At 43.8% G+C, this 21,877-nt stretch overlaps 1 protein-coding gene across 9 annotated transcripts in view; it reads right to left on the reverse strand.

The window, feature by feature from the left end:
- The window catches only part of ST3GAL6 (ST3 beta-galactoside alpha-2,3-sialyltransferase 6), a 45,311-nt gene extending 27,101 nt beyond the window's left edge, over positions 1-18,210 (reverse strand). For 2 of the 9 annotated variants that reach the window (XM_040054874.2, XM_040054870.2), the window contains exon 1: positions 11,667-11,781. The gene's annotated coding sequence lies outside the window, so the exon portion shown is untranslated. Of the gene's footprint in view, positions 1-11,666; positions 11,782-11,835; positions 11,884-12,142; positions 12,348-12,655; positions 13,151-18,193 lie in introns of those variants that run through there. The other 7 variants (XM_040054868.2, XM_040054867.2, XM_040054865.2 and 4 more) reach the window with 7 other exon arrangements.
- Between the last annotated feature and the right edge of the window lie 3,667 nt (positions 18,211-21,877).

Consider the following 21,877-nt stretch of genomic DNA (forward strand, 5'->3'; position numbering starts at 1 on the left):
TTCACCCTCTCTAATACCAATTTACCTAGACAGCGTATCTGGTGGAAGAGGAAGGCTAGCTGCCTCCCCAAAGGTTGCAGGAACAAGCACAGCTCATCTCTGGGTTTTGGGCAGAACAGACAACACAACACCTACAGCTCTCCAAACCTTATATCCAGCCCCACACATTCTCACTTCATCAGATCAAACAAGATGAGAAAAACACAAGTTTGTAGCCTTCAAAGACAACATGTCATCGGTACAGAGGGTTTGGCAGAAGCTGCAAAAGGCCTGTGTGTCCTGACTCACAGTCTCATCACCATGCTCAACACTCCCTTGTTCTTACTGCAGGAGAGAAGGTGTCATCTGTTCAGTGGTGAACTCCTTTTTCCCTCTTCTTCCCGGGAACCCAGGAGCTCTTACACATACCCCACAGTGGGGGCACAATCAGAGAGAAATGAGAGGCTGCATGCGCTCATCAGACTGTTTCTTGGAGAGCAAAAAGGCATGTACACAAGCCCAGGTCAAGTTACAAGCCTTTTAAAGCTTCCTGAAACAGGTCCCGATTTGGCTGCAAAAGAAAATGATGTGATCTTATTCTCTGAGGCACCACAATCAATTATGTGTATTGTTTCACAGAGAGATCACTTTTGAGCCTACTGATGCATAATTTCACATCACTTCTAAGCGACATGAAATACCAGCTCCACAGATGAAAAACAGAAGCACAAAGCATCAGCCAGTGCATCCTGCCAGAAAATCCTGGTGAGCAAAACACAAGGGAGCACAGGCATTGGGTACACCACTTAAATGGCCCTCAAACAGGAGCAGTATTCAGTGAACTGTCTGAGGCTGAGTTCTTTAGCCCTGCTGAGAGGCAGAACATGCCACCTCCAGCTTGGGGCTATCACAGGGTTGCTATGCCACCCTTGAGATCTGAGCCAGTATTTTGGCTGATTATCACACTGCAATGCAGCGTGGATCCCTGGCACCAGGTCAAGGTGACAGCATGCTCCATGGCATGATGCAGACACACAATTAAATCTGCAAGCACAAACAAGAGGTAACTGGATTGATAATTTTCATCTGGTATTTTTTATTATTATTTTTCCCCTCCAAGATAGGAAAAAATATTCTTTAATGTTCCAGGATGGCTTAGGACTCATTCCAATAATAGACACACAGTTAAACACTGCTAACTCAAGCTTACAAGTCAGCCCTGGGTAGATCCAAATCCAACTTGTGGCTTTGAGGGAAAAGAGAGTAATAACTACTGGATTCTCATCTAACTGGTGTTTTGTATATATCACAGATTTCCAGAAACTGTGCCTATAATTACAAGAACGAGTAAGATCAAGTCCACAGCCTCATCTTGCTTGGTTTTATGCCTTGAGATGAGGAAGGACACAAAGCAGACAATTTATGCAAAGGCACACGTAAGCTGGGAACAGATGTTTCCATATGCTTTCCCTCTGCTGACCCTCTACAGCCCTCCCATCAACACTCTTCACTTTTCCCTCCTTCTTCCTCCTGTGTATTTGGAACACAGACGAGTTTCTGTCACAGCCAGCAGCCACAGAGATGCAGCACAGTACACTGCAAACAATTATTTGGGATTTGGTCAGAAGCTAACCTGTGCATGCTAAGCCAAACAAGTATGAGCTGAGCACAGATAGCCCTGATCCCTCAATTCCCAAAGCTTTAGCCAAACATAAAAAACCCAGCTCTAACTGTATCTTTAAAAAATATATTAAATCCCCTCACACAGTCAGTAATACAACCTCAGCTGACAGACTTTTCCGAGCCCTCTTACGTTCTCCCAGATTAACCTTTAAAGCTTTAGCCAGCCTAAGCTAGGTTGCTATTTATGTATTACACATCATAGGTGTCTATATAATAAATGAAAAAAGAAAGAAACAGAGCACTGTAAATCCATGCAGCTCTTCTGCAAGCTATGGTGATAACACAGTTCCTTCCCAGTCTGTTTCCCCTTTTCCTTCAGCTCTTTTTCCAGAAGGGACTGGAATATAAACAAGCCATGGATCACCTTCTGGGGGTCAGAGTTCAGGTCATTTTCTCCTCATACTTTGACTTACAGAACTGAAAGGTTTCAGTCAGTTTGAGCTGCTCTTCCTGCAAGGAACAGAGCACCATGACTTCGAGCTGTTTTGATTCTTCACTTCCTTTTGAAATAGCCAAGACCACAGAAATACTACACGATGCTTGAAAAGCCAGAAAATTATTAACAGAAAGATATGCAACCCAGTACTACATCAGTTACTCATTCACACCACTGTTCTTTGTCCACAAGTGCCTGCAGAGTCAGAGGACTGAGGTCAAACCAGCAATCCCCTTCTTAGGTTTCCCAGAGGGGGGAAAAAATGGAAAAAAAGTGGAAGGAGAAATGGCTGGAAAAAGGCAAATTAGTCACGTTTCAAAACAGTTCAGTTACAAAACCTATCTGGCTCACCATTTTTTCCTCCAGGAACTATGATCAATCTAAACAAATAAAGGTCCAACCAGAAAACTTAATCTGTATTTATTATATGCACGAATTCACTACAGCCTTAAATTCACCTTAAAACAAGGCACACTTTGTCTTCTAACAATGCTCAGGATATCCAAAACATCCTGGCTGATCTGGAGCTAGTGATTTAACCTTAGCTCTCACTAAAACAGCTCGAATTATAAAACTAAACCTAGCCGCCAGTTAGGGGGAAAAAAAAGAACAAATCTCAACACCAAGTTAAAATAAAGTCCCCGCAAAAAAAAAATCCAAGAAAACAAAACACACAAAACCCACAACACCAAAGCCCACTCACAAGCAAGATCAGAGCTCTCAAGGGCACGGGGAAAAACATGGTGGGTTTTTTCTTGCCTTTTTTTTTTCCTGACGGACAACAGAAGGTTGGTTTTCTAGCTTCACTAACAGCACCTGAAGAATTAAACGCTCCCCATCCACACTGACAATAAATCCCAGTAGATCAGACTATTTTCTCACTTCACTGTAATAGTATCAATCCTGATCCATGCTGGTGTCACAATCTGTCCCTAAATAGAAACAGGTGCTTTTTTTAAGACTAGTTTTCACAGTAACATTTGCAAACCCAGTCAGGATAAATTTCAAATGCACCAGGATTGCCATCATCAGATGACACAGCTTTTTACTGTAATTTTTATTGTCCATATTTCACCATATTTTAATAAGGAACAGGTTACATTACTCAGGTTTGTGTGGATTAAGAGGCCCAGAAAATAGGTGTGAACATGCACCCAGCCAACATACAAAACTGAACAGTTAAATTTTCATTTACACTACGCACCAAACATGTCTGTAGTCAGAGCCCCAAACACAACATATTTCTTCATTTTTCTTGCGTTGCTCCCTGTCTTGGCTCAATTACCAAAGGGAATAAATAAATAAATAAATAAACCCCGTACCACCCCTCAAAAAAGCCCCAAACTAACAACCAAAAAAATCTGGTAAATCCTGAGCTGTTTGTGATGCAATTTACCCCACCAGCACATTCTGCAAGTCAATATGCTGCAAGGCATCTGTGCAAATGAGAGCTCTGGGATTCTCAGGAATGCAGCAAAACAAGTAAGTGAAAAGTGTAAAGCTAAATTAATTCAGGGAGGGAAGAAAATGGAGTTAAGCGGTAGCACTTACCCCACACTACTACAAAATCTTGGAAGCTTCTTACAGCAGGGATCCTGCTAGCTCAGGAGAAATCTGTAGGATACCAGCAGTTTAAACGGCTTCTCTGATAATGCTAATGCCTTATATTCCCCAGTGCTCTCAATGGATGTATTGACTTTGCCTTTGGATCACAAAAATCAGAACACAAAACTTCAGAGCTAATCAGAAAACTAATCCCAACCTGACAGTGCCAAACTGGAAAATCTTGAATATTGTAAACACTGAGACTATTTTCACAGGCCTTCTTAATACACAGCTTTGTTTTCTTAGCACTGAAGCTCAAATATATTATTTACAATAACAACAAAACCACCCATAAGAAAAGCTCTAACGAGCCGCTTCATAATCATGAGAATGCTCTGTGGAAACAAAATGTTTTAGAACTCACAAAAAGCAGCCTGTACAGTTTGCATCAGAGCTTTTATCTAATCCCCTGAAGGGTTTTAGTGCTTTGTTTTTTCTTAGATGTGAAAGGAAAACTACCACACAGAATATCCAAACAGTGCATATCCTCAGGAATGAGCGCTACAAGATACACAGCCCTGCAGAAAAACGTAGGCCCATAGAACATTTAACACTGCGTAAAGTCCTGGTATCTTCTCTGAGCAGTAAAGGTTACTAGTGAGTCTACATGCATAAAATACAAAAAAGATAAATTGTCTGTAAGACAGCGAGCTTCCCAAGCGGAACAGAGATGAAGGTGTATCTGAGTTCAGCATTTAGAATATCATGCATCGTGTTTCCTTAAACAAAACTGAAATTTGTAACAAAAACAAAGAACAAACGAGCAGGCTCAACAATGTAAAGCCAGAACTGGAATTCTTCACAGGACAACTGTCAGTTCTTGTAACAGAACTGAGCTCCTTGCAGAAAAGCCTGCACATGTTCATTGATGTACTTCTGTGTATTCAGACCAATAAAGCGATACTTCAGCAATCTGTATTGTAGTGCAAACTTTTAGTGTGTATCCAACCTACAGAGCAGCTCATAGCTCTGAATTACGCACTTCAGTTTTCTTACCTAGGCAAGAGGAAAGCTAATTGTATCTGATAGTAATCTTCAATTGCCATCTGTCTGGGAGGAAAGCTGCCTACATTACTCACTACAGCATGCTGGGAAAGCTTGTACGCTTTTCTCAGGGCTACACAGAGACATCCATTTACTAGACTACCAGATCTCAATCCTCACTGAAGGTTAAACACAACCCCTTTCCTCCCCAAAACTGATGTATTGCTTCCTTTTGCTTTTTTTTTTTAAGTAATTGAAAAGGACAGTCATACTTAAAACTTAGGGGAGTCAAAGGTGCCTGTCACACCACCCATGCATCCTCCCTCCCATCTCACAGCCCTCCTGCTGGGGGCTGCCAAAATGCCTAGAAAGCCCAGACGAGAGCAAGGAGACCCAAGGGCAGCCAGGCAGGAAACTGAGGGGAGGCTGAAGACACGCAGCCTGATCTCTGCTAGAGCACTGGCTTCACACAGTACCTTCTCCTGAATATCACAGCTCCCTCTGTCAGTTTGTTATGCTCCTTTACAGTCCAAGTCTCATTTCTTGTAGGTGAAACAGAACGTCTGGTTTTGCCGTTCAGTTCTGTTTCACCAGTCCTTAAATGCTACAGCAAAATGAAGAGGAGTTTCTTCAGGACCATATATTTTAACAGATTAACTGTCCTATCCTACCTGACCTTTTCTGAGCATTTGAGATGCTCAGGGCTGCATGGGAGTATCTCCTCTGATGACGGGAGTAAGAGTCCAATAATCCAGGGCTCACCTCACTGTGAGATGACAAGCAGGGCAATGGATTTCGTGGCACAGATCTGCTCTCCCATAACCAAACTGGCCCACCCTTGCATCAGCGATAAAATATGAAGTCTAATATTCCCTTCAGCATAAAACTTAAAGTCCTCTAGAGCAACAGACACTGCACCTGCTGCATTGCATACTGACACCTTGCCTTGCTACCCTGACCGCACCAAATGCGGCTCAGCCTCCAGCATCACCGTGTCCTATCAGATTGCTACCCATGCCACAGATGATGCAGAACTCCATTAGAGCATGAAATGCCAAACAGTAAAAGGCTTTTTGTTCTGTTCTATCACACGTGTTCTCGGCATGAAATGAGATTTATGCAACCATACCCTGTTTGTGTGCGTGCATGCATGCCCTTTCTTTCCTTCCCTATAGAACTTTTGAACCCCTCTTGGCTGATTTCAGTCAAATGAGAGAGATTAGGAACTTAATGTGTTTGAGACCTCCTCGAGTTTTACAGAAATAAACACCCGGCTGGGTAGAACAAAGAAACCCTATAAATTCATTTTTTCATTAAAGATCAGAAAATACATACAACAGAATGACCTCAAAAATATGGTTCCATTTTATCTTGTCACACAACTGTATGGCAGAGGTATCAGAAGTGTCTCTAGCCACTGAGAAGGAAAAAAAAAAAAAAAAAAACAACAACAAAAACATGTGCTCAAATTTTGAAATGCCTTGCCCAAACATGTAAGTGTCCAAAATTCCCAAAAGAGCCGTATGAAATTCAACAATGTAGATACCATTTTCAACCATTTAACAGGCAGGGTTAGGTGACTTCAGTCACTCAGCTTCAAAAAGTCACGTCAACATTAACTAGTATTTATTGTAAGTAATGTTCTCTGAAAAATGAGATATTTTATTTCACTTTACATTTCTTTCTGCAAAGCTCTGAGCAATACTTTTTATTTAGGTTAGAAATCTTTTAATACAAAACTAACCTTAGCTGGAGGCTACGCCATCTAAAACCCAATGTCCCAAGTTGAAAATGAATTACAGTGTGCCCTTAGCACCAACGAATGAAAACAACTATTTCATTCAAATAGTTTCAATGAAAATAAAGTAACAGTATTTCCTTAATGTGCAAGAAAAGGCAGTCACTCTTGAGAAACTGTGCTAATGGTATGCACTAACCAGTATTTTAATCACCTGGCTACTCAAAGCCCAGTTTATGCAGCCGGCCTGGCGCTCCACAGCACAAGGTGAGCAATGAAAGCACAATAAACACTCTGCTATGTCAGCCCAGTGTCCACGTAGCCCAGTTCTGTCTCCAGCAGTGACAGAAGGAGATGAGTACTTAGGGACAGCATTTCATGGCCACTTCGTGCTTCTTTCCCCTTGTCCACCCATACCCATACATCTCAACTTTCTGAGAATGGAAAATTAAAACTGCCATGAACGGTTATAAAACTGTGAGGGGGTGATGGACAGGCTTACAGAGCACTCCAGCTTCTCATCTGAGACAAGCATCACTTTATTAAATACTGCAGAACATCTGGGCAAGCAAAGCTAGCCATAGTTTTAACAGTTTCCTGCAGGGGAAAACAAAAATATCAAACCCAGGCTTTTCCCAGATATGAAATGAGAAGGCACTAACTTGTCTACACAAGGGGTATGATCAAGACTAGCTACCACATGCCAGCAAGCCTTGTGCACATTCAGCAATCTGGACAAATCCTAACTTGTTTCCATGCTTCACCAAGTGGATTCAATATGATGGCTCCATTTAATCTTGTGCAAATGTTGTGCTCAAACAAACTGTACAGCCTATCTCCCATCTACACCACTAACCTCCTCCTGGTCTCAGTCCCACACATCAACTTCAGACTACCCAAAGCACTGCAGAGATAGAGACGATGTTTCCAGGGTGCTCGGATGTGACACTGGTGGATTACGAGACTGGCAGGTTCTGTAACTTTCAGGGACCAGGAAATACCTATTTTAACTGGCAAATGATGAACAAGGTTTCATTCACCAACAGCTCCTGGGCAGCAAACGTATTCCTGTCTCTTCACTGCAGTGAGAAAAAAACCATAGGTTCTTCCCTTGCATTGTGCTTGCTCCCCACATGTCATAATGTAGGCAAAAAACTGTCAGCACAACCAACCCACCTTCAAACATTACCCGCCCAGGAGGGAGCTATGTTAACCTACAATTACATGAGGGGAAAAAAAAATATTATGGCAAAAACACAACTTCAGCTTCCTTCTTACTCTGAGAAAGGGACTTCCACCCTCATCCCACATGTGATGCAATTTGTATTTTACAGATAAGCACACATTCCGTATTTTACTATTAAATGGCCATCCCGTTTCCTCTGCCCACCTCTGCTAAGGCTCTGGGTAAGCTCAGGGCCCTCACACCATTCTCATTTCACTGCTGGTCTCAGGACCCCACAAAGCAGGGAAAACAAGCAGTATTTGGATACCACTGCAATGCAATGTCAGTCTGCAGATCCAGTCTAACAAAGAACTTTTCTGAGCTCTGCAGCAGATCCTGTTTTAGTGTTTCTGACCTGCACTCACAACAAGGACTAAAACTACTTTAAAACTGAGTTGAAGAGTCCATGAAAATCTAAGACTGCTAGCTACACACCTCACAAATGAAGCTTCCTACTGGCTAGTGGCCCAAAAGTAGAGCTCAAGAAATGGAAACTTGCACTGTAAACCAACAGACGTTAAGAGCTTCAGTGATTAAGACAGACCATCATTTCACTCCTGCCTGTTCTTAAAACCAGTTCCTAGATTACTGCATCTGGGCCCTCCAAACAGGAGGGAAGACCAACTGGCTCTGTAGGTATTCCAGCCTTCCCTTCCCAGTCAGGGGAAGTGGAGGGTGCTCCATTTTTTTTACCTTGCTCTTCCTGGCTCTCCATTTACACTAGAAAGTGAAAAACAGCCCTGGCACACCATACTCCAGTTTTAGTGCTGCTCTTAGGGTCGGGAGCAGAGGTAACTGAACAGCTCATACAAGCTTTGATGATGTATGGGTACGATCCAGGGACACTCACAAATTTGCTTACTCTGTAACAGTGCTGTAAAGGGTCTTCTTCACAGGACACCAAGGCTTCATTTTTGCCTTCAAGACCAAAGAACTTACCAAGTTTTTGGAAGGCTGAAGAGCCAATCCATCCAAGCAAAATTAAGTAAAAAAGGACATGATATTTTAAAATTATAGGTACAGAACACGGCAAGAAGTACTGCTGCAGAGTATTTTACCACATTCTGTACCTGCATTTTCTCAACCCATTTTTCAAAAGGTGGTAACACTGCAGGCAACCCACACGTTCCCTGTTTTTGCTTCACAGCCCATGCTAGCTAATACTGCCCATCGCTTTTCAACCTTTCTGTACTAATACCACCACTGGTATCAGTGATTAATATACTACAGCATGCACATCCCATTTTCCTCTAAACCTCAATATAAATCAAATCAAGAAAAGCTGAGGTTTTAGGCTGTTCTGGAGAGGGAGAATAAAAGAACATTTTAAGCTTCAGGAAATTCACACAGTAAATATGTACAAGTAGCTTTATTTTCATTTCCCTTGAAGGGTGTGAATAGGCAGAAAGCAGTCATATGTAACAGCAAACGCAGAAGAAACTGGATTAAAGGGGAAGTTCAAGGGAGGATTTATTCTGCTACAAAGCTGCTGGTCTTTGAGTAAATAGAAAATAGAGACTCTGAAGAAGGAATAAAATTCTGTACATTCAATTACCCCATAAATTGGATATTCAGTATTACTATTCTATACCTTATCTGTAAAGCTAAAGAAATTGATGAATAAATTATTCAAATGAATGACAAATTACATGTCATAAGCTTGAAAATGAAACTCCTCAACACACAGTGCACACTTCAACTGATTTAGTTAAAACAGTGCAAACACCTGTAGGGAAAATTGTCTAGAAGCTATAAAAAGGGTATTTCAAGAAGTCTTGAGCCAATTCCTAAAATGCATTTAGCTAGAGAGCCAAGGCAGACTATCCCACATCATACCTAAAGCAAACCTTTCATGCTTTTAAGTAAAATAACCTTAATGTTAACACACAAAGACAAACAAACCAAGATCCTGTGCTACAGCTCAAGCTATACTGCGGAGGAATGAAGAAAAGAAAACCAAAAAACCCCAAACAAAACCAAGAGCCTTTCCTCAAAAGCCCTTGTAAGTCAATGGCGTAGGCAGCCTCATGGAGACTCATAGTGGTCTTGCATGTTTTATCTTCAAATGATCCATCTGATTGCGTCCTCTTCCAGGCCAGTGTACTTAAATCAACACCCACGAGCATATGAAGTAACACGCAAGAAGAGAACCACAAATCAGCCAAAGCAGGTTTATGCTAACTTTTCCAAACCCGTCTTGGGAAGACAAATCAAATTTTTACCAAGAGACACTAATCACAGCATGCTCAGAAACCAACAAAGAGAACAATCCCGAGATACAAGTGCTAGTGGCACAAAAAAGCTATCCTAATTGCTTCTAGCCAAAAATTAACACCTAAGGAAGAAAGCAATCATTGAAAATCTTCTAAAGCTGCCTCTGCTTGTAAGCTATCAAAGCCTTGATAAGGAGGTGAAGGAGAAGCATCTCAAGCGCTTCCCACTGCCAAGGAGAGCTGTCACCACATCACCCGCTGTATTTCCCTCTTCAGTCAGACAGCTCCCCTGTGTAATTGCGAAAGCCATTATTTAGCAGCACACACAGCATGCATCAATATAATGTCTCGCCCAAGACGTTGTTCTAGCCAAAGCACTGTAACTCACCTATTTCCCCAGCTGTTTATAGCCTAGGACTCAGGTACTAGTGATCCTTCTGACAGCTTTCAGGTTCTAGTGTCTCAACTGAACACTCTGCAGCTGCTCCCATGGGCACATCCCTGACCAGCAACTGCTTCCAGAGAGAACTTTTCCTCCTACCTTTCAACAGGGAGGGATAAGGACGCTGGGCAACTCATGAGCCTCAGGGGATGATTCATACATCCCACAAGGAGGAAAAGTCTGCTAAAGCCAATATGACCTTCAGGGACACATGAGACTCAGCCACCTTTAATTCTGCTGCCTTATTAACAGCCATAAACCTGAAGTGTACCTTAATGGACTGCCTTCAGTTCAGCAGAGACAGCTGAGCTAAAGGAGCAGGTACTATATCAGAGCGGGGAAAAAAGGTAAGCAGATTTATTTAAGCGAAATAAAAACCAGAGCCACAGCTGGTGAAGTCTTACATGTGAGAGTTATTTTAGTTTCAGAACTATCACTTCTGAGATCTAGTGAGACAAGCGTACTGCATGTGGATGGGTAGGAAAGTCTGCTCCACGGACATTTCCCTTTCCTTCACCGTGGCACTTTCCACAAGAAATGTTTTACATATATAACACTTTCATAATTTTTTATCTGTAACATTTTCATAAAGTTCAGCTGAATTACCAGGTTAAAAAAAGTAATCTTATCCTATCGTAAAGCTCATTATTTTCTTAACAGTTCTGCAATCACAGTATGCAAAAATAACTAAGTAAAATGTGGGTGAAAAGAGACAAAAATTAAAGAACATTGGATAGAAAGTTTCAGCGGGATAACAACACAACAGGCACAAATCTCAATATACCGGCCGCTCTCCCTGAAAATTCTGAGAAAGGACACCAGGATTGATTTCACTGCTCGCTCTAACTAAAACAGAACCACCACCTCCCCGCTGCCAAAAAATAACCAAAGTAGCTAAAAAAAAAAAAAAAAAAAAAAAAAAAAAGGCAGCGGACATGAAACTTTCAGGGTTTGTTTCTTTCCTAAAAAGCGAGTAATAGATCTGCACAGCTTAAGGCAGAGTCTACCCACAGAGCCATTGTTCCTTCCCCGAGGCCTCCGGCATTTTCAAGGAGCAGTTCCCTTTCGGTACCCTCGCCAGAAGCAATCCTTTATCCGAACCTGCCCGCCCGGCAGCCATGCCAAAACGGTGGGATTACCCGACCCAAGCAATTCAGCAGAAACCACGAACCTCCCCTGCAGTTTTCCTTATGGGCCACCGTCAGCTCCGCCGGGAGGCTCCCCCTGCGCGGGGCTGTGCCGGCGGCATGAGCCCACCATCCCCCAGCCCCGGAGCACCGGGCCCCGCCGCCCCCTACCCCCCGAGCTCCCCATCCCCCTTCCCGCGCTCACCGCCCGCCCGCCCGCCCGCCGCGACTCACCGCCCGCGGGGAGGCCCGAGGCGGCTCCGCCCCGGCCTGCGAGCGGGGCTGCTCCGGGAGGCCGGGGGAAGGCGAGAGGCTCCCCAGCCCCGCGCCTACCAGGAGCAGCCGGGGAAATTCGGGCGGCCCCTTCCCTCCCTCACGGACCCCCGCCCCCGGAGCCGCCTACCTGCGTGCGGAGGCGCCCGGCTGCCCGCCGGACCCTCCGGCGCTCCCCGCCGCCCGCCGGGGGCGACAGCCGGCCCCGCATGCGGAGCCGGGCAGCGCCTCAGCCCGGCCTCTCCCCCGGTCCCCGGCGCCGGCCGCCCGCCTGCGGCATCAGGCGCATCCAAGCGCCGCCGGGAAAGCGGGGGGCGGCCGCACTTCGGCTTCAGTCGGGCTCATCCCCGCCGGGAACTACACCGCCGTGTTAAGACTTTTTTATCCCGTGAAATTCCCAGGAATCTCTGGGAAAGGTCTGGGACGTCTCATCTCACCAGCTCTCAAAGCAGATTAAAATTGTGTTCTCTTCAAAGGAGGCTTGTAGAGGCAGGCTCCATCCCTCTGGAAATTCAGTTTAATTCCTTGAACGCTTTCACCGAGGAACACGCTGATGCGTTGAATAGCCAGCTCTGCCTTTGAATACCCGGTAATTTACATTGAATAACAATGTTTTTGGCAGCTGCTGCCATCAGCGTTCACCTGAGGAAAATTTTAAAATTGGAAGCATGCACACAAACTCTGCATGAGGTTAAAGCTAGCAGCTTTTTCCCGTCTGAAATGACGCGAGAAGATCATGGACCGGTTAAGGCTGGAAAAGACCCCCGAGCTCCGTCACGTCCAAGCGTGGAACGTCTCCCGACAACCGTCGCACGTCCCGCCGGCAAAACTCGGGAACAAGCACTTCCAGCGCACCCAGTCCCGTGGGTTCAGGCACCATCCACAAGATGCACTCAGCCTGTGCAAGGGTTTACAGAGCTATACTTGGCAAAGCGGCGGTGTTCACTTACCGGCTGCCGACGGAGGAGCTTGCTTCAGCTTTAAATCGTCACAGAGAAGAGGAAAGAGCTCCTCGCTTCTGCTCAGAGCCGCCCAGGCTGTTGCTGCAGCCTCCGGCAGGTCCAGCGCGGTTCCCGCATGATGGTGCTTACGACAGGTTTCCAGAGGGGGGCTTGTTCAGCTGAGCCCTATCCGCGAGAGAAAAACCTAGGAGGAAGCACGTTTTGTAATTAGTCAGAAACGTTATTTAGGTTGAGCCTGCTGAATTTCCTCCTCGATTTATACCGAAGTCCACCAGGGGGAGGAGACAGGCGAAGAGAGAGAACGCGGCGCTACGTCTTCCCCTCCGAAGGGAACCTGTTTTTTCTGAGTGACTTCTCGGCGGAGCCGCAGACTCTGCTCTTCCTCCTTCTCCTCCCCCTCGTCGGGCCGGCGGCAGGAGCGTCTCCCCCGCCCCGGCAGCACGAGAGGGGGTGGGAGACCCGCGAAGCGGGGAGCAGCGAACCACCCCCAGCCTCCGGGAATTAAGAAACTAATCGTCAACCGCGTGTGTGTCGAGCGGGGTTGGGATCTTCTCCCCCGCCAAGTACTTTGCCCCCTGTCATGAAATCGTAGGGAAAGCCGTCAGGGGAAGAACTTACCCCCCTGAGGAGCTGCTGCCGGGGGCAAAATGAAGCACCACCCAACGCAGGTGGGAGTCACTGGGCTCCTGGAAAATAATTTCCCTGCCCTCAGCACCCAACTGTTTGGGGCTGGATCTTGCTATTTCAAAAGAAAGTTATTAAATAATTCTGTCTCTGATAAAGAGGATGAAAAAAATGAGTTTGTTTGGAATCCTGTGCTGCATCAATGCTGTACTTTGCCCAGAGGAGTGTATCATGCTAGAAGAAATCTGACAGATTGTTAATAATTGTCCTCTCCCGTTTCTATCTCTATGATCCTGACCGCTTCCAATCTGAAAATTTCCTTCAGTGACCTCACAGTATGTTTTTAGCATTGTATCAGAACAAGATGCTTCCTTGATTGGAAAATCAGCTCCTGTTTCTTGATGGCTGTCACTGGGAATGACCAGAGGTGGATTCTGTTCTCAGTAGCAGTTTTCTACAGCCTATGTGTACACGTCATAAAAATAAGAGATTGAAAGCTGGGAAATTTTGTCTACTCTCCAGGGACCATTCCAGTCTTCAGCCTGCCAAGATGACTTTCAGTGTGTTCTGGGCTGGGAACCAAAGTTCAGTCCTCTGTAATTTGTCTTCCCTTGAGATGAAAATACCTCAGTACTTTTCCCCCCCGTCCCAAGAGATTTCTCAGGTCTTCACCCTTCAGATGCTGCCCTTTACAAAACCAAGCTTCTTCCATGGCTAAATCACGTGCCTTCTAAAGTTACCTTATTTAACTCTTCTATATCTCTTCCCCATTAGCTGTCAGCTTTTCAGTCCTTACTCTTCAGTTCACCTAACACAACCGTTAAAAAAAAAAAAAAAAAATTAAGGTTGCACAACAAAGGAGGTAGAATATATTAGAAGACTCACTTTGTGACTTCATGTCAGTCCCTCTGCTCGTATGTTTCAGGACATCTTTAAATTATGTAGTCCGGTATTATTTTGTTTTGGCCTTGCTTTATTTTGCAAGGTCTTGTCTTTGTTTAGGATACAGGATGGACTTTCAGGATGTGCCAGATTTTTGCAGAACAAGATGTTGGGACTGTTCACCACAGAAGAGTGTAGGAAACCTTGAGGAAATGGATGCTGTTCCTGCTTCTGTTCCAGACAGGATATGTGTGCTGCAGCTGCATCTTTTGTGCACGAGTTCATGGGCATGAGCTTATTTCACACTGGCTAAGGTGGGTATTGGTACCAGTCCAGCAGGGATCTTGGGCAGGCTGAAGGGCACGGGAGGAAGAACACGAACGTGCTGTGGACCGAGCCACAGCTCAGAGGCCAGCTCAAGTTACTGGTGCACCTCTGAAGCGAGCTAGACGTGAACATGCAATGTTCATTCCTGTGGTGGTGCCATGTGGCAACTGAGAAGTCATTTGATTTTACAGCTGACTGCAAGTTAAGTGCTTGCCAATTTTCTCAGAGTCTTGCACGAAGCATCTAACATCTAACCCTAGGAAGAGCTGGGTGTTGACAATTGTAGCCCGAAGTCCGTAGGAGATACAGTTCACTCACAGTTCTATTCCCTTCCATTAAAGGCAGTGTGTGTAAGAAATACAAAGAATTGCATCTAAGGTAGCTGCATACACCTTTATCTGGAGTAAACTGCACTGTATTGGTCAAGTAGTGTAATAGTCTAACCTACAGAAATGTAATTTCACTCGGGTTTCCTCTGGCAATTGTAGCTGTCCCACACCAGCAACGGAATGAAAGCTGGTGTTTGTTGTCCTCTAAATATGCTGAGTTAAATTCAAGGATTCAAATGGCAATTTGAATAATTAATATAGTGCAAAAAAAGTTTAGTTCCTAATTGTTTTCCAAATAATCTGTACAAGCAAGAAATTAGTAACTAATCTGCAATGCAGTGAATTTTTGGGCACAAAGTACAAGAAAAATATAAGGAATCATTGGGATATAGTCTATTGCAAACAAATTATTTGACAACAATGAGAATCTTTCAAAATGCTTTTGAAATGGATGACTAGCAGGAAGTCAAATGAATGCTCCTGTAAGCAAATACAATGCATGTGACCAAAAGGTCAACAGATTTGCTCTCTCAGTTGAAAATCAACACTCCTGAGACACTAACCTCTCCCCAAACCTAACATAAAACCCCATAAACCTTTAAATGTAAAGCAATAACTAAATTAAATCTGAATAAAATCTAGTCATATTTTAATTCCAGGAGAAACCATGTACCTCCTGAGCCATTACTAAACTAAGAAAATGTTGTTAGCTCTATCCCAGCTTGCAAAATCAGAGGAAAAGAGGAAAATTACAGGAAATGGACGGGAAAACTTGAACATGGGAAAATCAAAACCAGAGAGAAGAAGGTATGAAGAGAATGGAAAGTTACAGCATCACAGAAGTGATTTCCCCATCAGTCCAATAAAAAAGATGACTAATCAAGCTGCATGTAGGCAATGCACCATATCTATCATACACTTCTGGTCTTAGAACTAAAATGCAACAGAACCGTCATCCTTCATAATTGCTTTGGGAGATGAATGCATTTATACAAATACAGACTGTCACAACATCCTTGTGCGTCCCTTCCAACTCAGACTATTCTGTGATTCTGGGATCCCTTCTCCACCCATCTTCTAGCTTTACTACCTACCATCACAGTCTGATCCTAATCTTTATGTCACACCATGAGAACTGCCCTGAGTCCCACACATGCCCAAATCTCTGCTACTGAGCTCCCAAACCTATCTCAGCACAACTCAGTTTTGTACAGGTTCTCTCAGTTCCCTTGCCTAGGTGCTCAGGGCTGCGCCCAGCTGCTCTTCACTGCATTCACAGTTCCAGTAGTAGTAAGCACCAGTTCTTACATCGCTTTAGTCATCAATCTGTAGTTGCATGATATTTCTTCCAGAGACTCTTTGCCAGGAGACAGCTTGCTGAAGCCTGTCCCACGAGCTTTAAAAAATCTGGTTAGTGGTTGTAGCACATCTTGTCAGAACCCACAGTGTTTGTCATGAGCTCACAGTGTGCACCCCCCACGTGGTTTGAGGTCACTTTTTCAAGACCTGGTCAACCAAAGAACTACGTTAGGCTGTGACTGCATTCTCTGTCCCCAGGGCCTGCCTTTCCTGGGAATTGCAGAGTGCTTTCTCCTGCCCTGGGCTCTGCAGTGCTCCTCTACTCCACCTGGGAGACAGGACACCAGCAAACAATACATGATGGCACGAAATGTCATGGAGGTAACCCAAGTAGGCTGAGACAGCCTCCCTTTATTTTTACTCCAGTAAAATGCAGTCTGGGGTGATGAGCACATTAGGAAGTGCTGTTTGCCAGCCAAAGTGAAGCCTTTAATGCATGTGTTTGTACGTGAGCATCTACAAACCCATAAAGAAATACACTGTCTAATAGGTACTAGGCATTCTTCTGCTTCATTAGGCATATGCAGAGGAAGAAATAGGTCAAAGTACACTCACTTAAAGAGCATTGGAAACGAAACAGTGGAAAGGAAAAGGAAAAGGAGTTTGAAAAATTATAGAAAATGTGTCCTGAGCAGCTTATGGTTTTCACCAGGTCAAAACCAACATTAAACCTCAGGTTTTGCCCCACCAGTTGTTCTCGTTTCCGTTTAATTACAGTGTCATATGGAACTCAAGTTCTCCACTAGTCCCTTCATCTTCCCAATGGATGTCAGTATACCGAGTGACTCCACCTCTATGCCTGTCCATGGGTAACTCAAACTGAAGCTTCATGGCACCGAAAGCAGCAAAGCAGGCAAGAGCTGCTGCTTCCTCCCCTGGCAGGAGACAAAGCTCTCAAGATCCAGTTCTCCTACCCGTCTGTCTGAGACACGGCAGTCTCCTCCCTGGAGCTTGCAGGCAAGCAGTGGACTGCTGTTCCCAGAGGATGTCAGCTGTGGCATCTGGCACAAGGGAAATCTGGGAAAAGGAGAGACATGGAGGGGTGCATGGGAGAGAGAATCAGCTGAGGGAGGTGGCAGGGCAGTGGGAGATGTACTTGCAGACTACTCCTAGGCACAGCCCCAGTGCCAAATGCAGGAGGGCACTGAGCTCAGAGAGAACAAGAAGTCCTTGATCCTGTGGTTCTGGGTCCCTACCCACTTGGCCTGTGTGCTCAGATGACTGACATAAGCTGCTTCTGGAAGATGAAATCCTTGCCCTTTTATGACAGATTTGTCAGTCCTACAGTACCATGCCAGGACCCACTCTCCTTGTCTCCTTTCCAAGGAGAGGCCTGCATGTAAGATGCCTTTGCCGTTTAAAGCACAGCTTAATGCCCGGTTTCTTTCTCTGTGCATTTTATGAAAAAGACTTCCCTGTTTTTCCCACTGGCTCCCCATAGCACAGCCTCTGATTCTGGTCTTCAGACCCCCAAGTTTTTGTCTCGTGTCCTGCTGGCTTCACCTGTACAGCCAAGTCATTATTACAAGTGCTCAGGCAGCTACTGCAGCTCGCAGATATGTAACCTTTCCACTTCAAACTTTTGGCCCACTTCTTTAGCCAGTCTTAACTGGCCTGGATTTCTTTGCTGGTTTGCTGCTGGGCACAGGTACACAGTTTTTCTGGCAGGTACTCTTCAGACTGGTCTTTACTTGAAAATATGATGCAGCAAGTCAGCACACAAAACAGGGATATAAAAGCAATACAAATAGCTATGATTAGATTCCAGGGAGGAGGAAAGTGAGAAGTTAGGTGAGCCTCTGTAAGTCAGAAATGTTATGACAACCTGCTAGAAGCCTTGTCATATGTGAACAGAATTCTCATTTCAATGAGACACAGACACATGCTGAGAAGAAGAGTGCTTTGCATGTTTCTTACTTTTAAGACTTCGAGTTGTACTCAAATTCTTAGATGTAGGCAAAACGTGGGAAATATTTAAATGCATTTCTTTCCATGACTGACTTACCTGCTTACAACTCCTGCCAGGCAATGCCCATGGCTAGTGAGCAAACGGTCACTTGGCACAGTTTGGAAGAATCAGTAGGAGCCCACACAAAACTAGGCTGGTGGTACAGGAGAAAGAATGCTCCCTTCACGGCTCTCCCAGCTGAACAGAGCAATCCTGTGGCAAAAAAGGCTGGCTTAGTCTCTGTATCTCAGGAGAACAACAGCTCATGGATCTGACTTTTCTTTTTTTCTGCTCTGCTCCTGTTCCAAATGGAAGCTAGACCTGACCCATGTGGATATGATCAATAGGCCAATATCTAAGCCATGTGCAATCTTAGTACAATACTCCTTCTATTTCAATGTTTAGCCATTTTGTCATGCAAGTGGAAAACATCGACTGATCTTTGCAATTTGTTAAAAGCCATGTCAGTTAACTCACCATCATCTAATTCATCATAAAGTTCCCCATTGTATGGAAACAGGAAGCTCCACTTCCAGCAGCCCAAGCCACCTGCTTAGAGCCTCTGTTTCTTTTAGGGAGTGGTTGTTTTTGATTTGGAAACATCATTGAAACCTGGCCTTTCTTGTCTGCAGCTAAAATATAATGGTGCAAGAAAAGGTCCGCCACTGAAATGTTATTATAGAAACACTACTGGGAATTGTGCCATGGCCAATTTTAACTTCCCAGATACCATTTGGGAAACAAATGCTTCTAATAATAAACTTTGGCCCAGGTAGCCATGTGTGTGATAGCTGCCAGATTCCTTCTCAGTAGGCACTGAGACAAAAAGAGACAACCTCAAATTAGTAAGTAATGAAGACACTTAAAAAGAACTGGTCATAGAAAATGGCATTGGGCTGAGTACCCAGCAACGTTTCCATTTCCCTGGAGAGTATAACAAGCAAGAGCAAAGGGCAAACTGTCAGATGAAGGAAACTCACTAGCAAATTCACCTGGACTGAAGAGCTGGAAGACTTGACTGTGGAGGAAGATTGGAATAGACCTAGATCAAAGATACAAAAATTATCTCAATGTATATATTCCCAGCAAGAAAAAAATCTTACTGGGAAGCACTTTAGACCTGAATAAATAGGGGAAAAAAAACACTTCAGAGAGGTTCTTAGGAGTCAGAACTAGTAAACAATTCTGGTCAACAAAGATAGCTTTTGAGTAGAGATGTACAGGATTAAGGCCAGTTTTGTCAAAAGTCAAATGAGCTGGAACATGCAAAAGATGATTGAAGGAAACAAGAAATAAATCCTCAACCACTTGCAGAAAAGGAGAACATGTCTTAGATAGTGTTTCCCTAGTAGAGGCAGGGAAGCAGCAATGCAAGTGTACGAAACTCTCTGTGGCACTTCCCCCAGAACACAGGGTATGATTTGTGCTCGCACGCTCGAGAAGAAAGCAGCTCTGGAGAAGATACAGGGAAGGGTTACACCAAGCATGGACAGTCTGTCTTGTGAGAGCAGTTAAACAATGCTGGCAGGAGAACAAAGGGACACAAACTGACTGTGAATTTAACCAATTCCTTGCCATAGCAGAAACCTGCAGACTTGTGGGTACCCTTGCCATGCTTTCTGCCCCTCTATCTGTAGCACGTTATCCTTTGGTTCTTGGGACTTTTCCTACAACCCTCGAGTTTGTTGTAAAGCACTTGAAAAGAACCTTGGCACAACATAAATTGCTGGGGTATGAAGATGTTTTATGGACATTTTTGAACCACAGACTCACTGTGCAAAGTTGCATGGCCATGCCTCTTTAGGGCAGGGTTCATCCAATAAAACTGGCATAATCTGAAGCCAAATGCATTTCACCTTTCTTCTTCTTCCCCTAAAAATGTGGAAGGGCTAAGTCAGAATACTTAGAAATGCACACAAAAAAGAGCTTTTTGTAACTGGACAGTGCTCGTAGTAACACAGCTGATAAAAGGCTGCAAACTCACACCTTCTCTAACAGAAATATAACCGGAGTTAAGCAGCTTTAAGTTATATTATCTCTCCCTGGCACAGCAGATGTTTGCATCATTACTTGTGCTTTTGAGCTGGTTGTTGAACTTGGTATGACCGTGTGGAAGTGTCTTATCTCCAGCATGTACAAGTGAGGCCCAGCTGTCATTGCAACAGAAGCAGTAAAAAGAAGGCACTGCCCTTCTATTATTCACAGCTAAAAGCAGAATCTACCTCATTGTCTATTTTAACAAGCACTTTTTTTTCCTTCTGAAGATTCTTTTTGGGTTTGTTAATTTTTTTGTTTGGTTGGTTGGTTTTTCTGTTTGTTTGCTTGTTTGTTTGTTTTTCTTATTTTTTGTTTTAGTAATTGGGAAGTTCAGTGCTCTTTTCCTTATGAAACTGCTCTGAACCAGAGCAGATTCTTGCTCTGCAGGCATAGAGGAAGAAGGAAAAGATAATTACAGAATTAAATTACCTGTGACAAACAGCTTCACTTTGCCAGTTTATGCAGTTGTCCCATAAGCCAGACCAATCTGGGTAGCACAGGCATGGTCAGAAGTCTCTGTTTAAATCAACTCTAATGTACATATTCAAAATAATTCCACCTGAATAAATAGCTCTGTTAAGGATTTCCCATTACTGTGCTTGGTAGGAGCTGCCAGGTATTAGCCTTGTACCCCCACAGCAAACAAAGACAATTTTGGTGGAGTGTTGCCCGTAACCTCATACTTCGAGCTGAACTGATAAACCAGAGAATGCTTTATAAAGTGAACATCAACCTTTAAGTGAAAAACTTTGATCCAAAGTCAACAGTAAAGTCCACATCCCATGAGTAGATATGCTCTTGTAACTCTCATGATGTTGAAGGGCCACAACCATGAACATGACAATTACCCCACTACTATTGTGCCGCTGTTGCTGGCAAGAAATCACAATCAGTGGTTTACAACAGAGCATAACAGAGATAATGATAGGGAAATTTGAGAGCAGGATCTGAATCATTACTGCTGCAAATCAAAAGGTCAACTTTATTGGAGAGAAGGGTCCTGTGACCTTTGCAGAGAGTCAAGTAGCACAGGAAGTTACATGACTTTCATTTTTTGACAGAAGAAGAGGTGGTCTTTGCAGAAGTCGTACCAAGGATTAAAGACTTATTTTAAGAAAGAAGAGGACTCATAAGATTTTACCTTGTCCAGGCTGAGCTTTTTTGCCTTTACTCTTTCCTGTGTTTCCAGTTTTCTACTCCAACAGGCTGTTCTCTTCTGTTTATCCAGTGTTTATTCACTGCTTATGAACAGTGTTTCAGCATGTTTGGTATCACAGCCTGCTTTCTGAACAGGTTTTCTTCCATCTAAAATGCCTGTAAAGGGGATGATTACTAAAATACACCAAATTAACTATCACTTCTTACTAGAACTTGCCTGATTATTTTAGATTATTTTAAGATTTATCAAAATGTCTTTCAGTGTTAAGAAGCTTCTGCAGAGTGAATGCAAATGAATGATGTCATATGCCATTCTAAGTGGAAACTTTTTGCTTTTTACAAAAAAAAAATAAAAAGGTGATTTGTTTGGCCTCTTCAAAATGCATGCTCAGTCATGTCGTGAACCAAGACAACAAACTGCTCCCACATAAATGATGACATACATCTTGATTTTTTAGGTCTTCAAGACCAGTAGGCAAAGACAGAGGAAGAAGACAAGGCTATATGAAGGGAAAGAAAAAGGGTGACATAAGAAAACCCCAAAAT

Source organism: Hirundo rustica, chromosome 2, assembly GCF_015227805.2.
Source record: "Hirundo rustica isolate bHirRus1 chromosome 2, bHirRus1.pri.v3, whole genome shotgun sequence".
Taxonomy (NCBI): domain Eukaryota; kingdom Metazoa; phylum Chordata; class Aves; order Passeriformes; family Hirundinidae; genus Hirundo; species Hirundo rustica.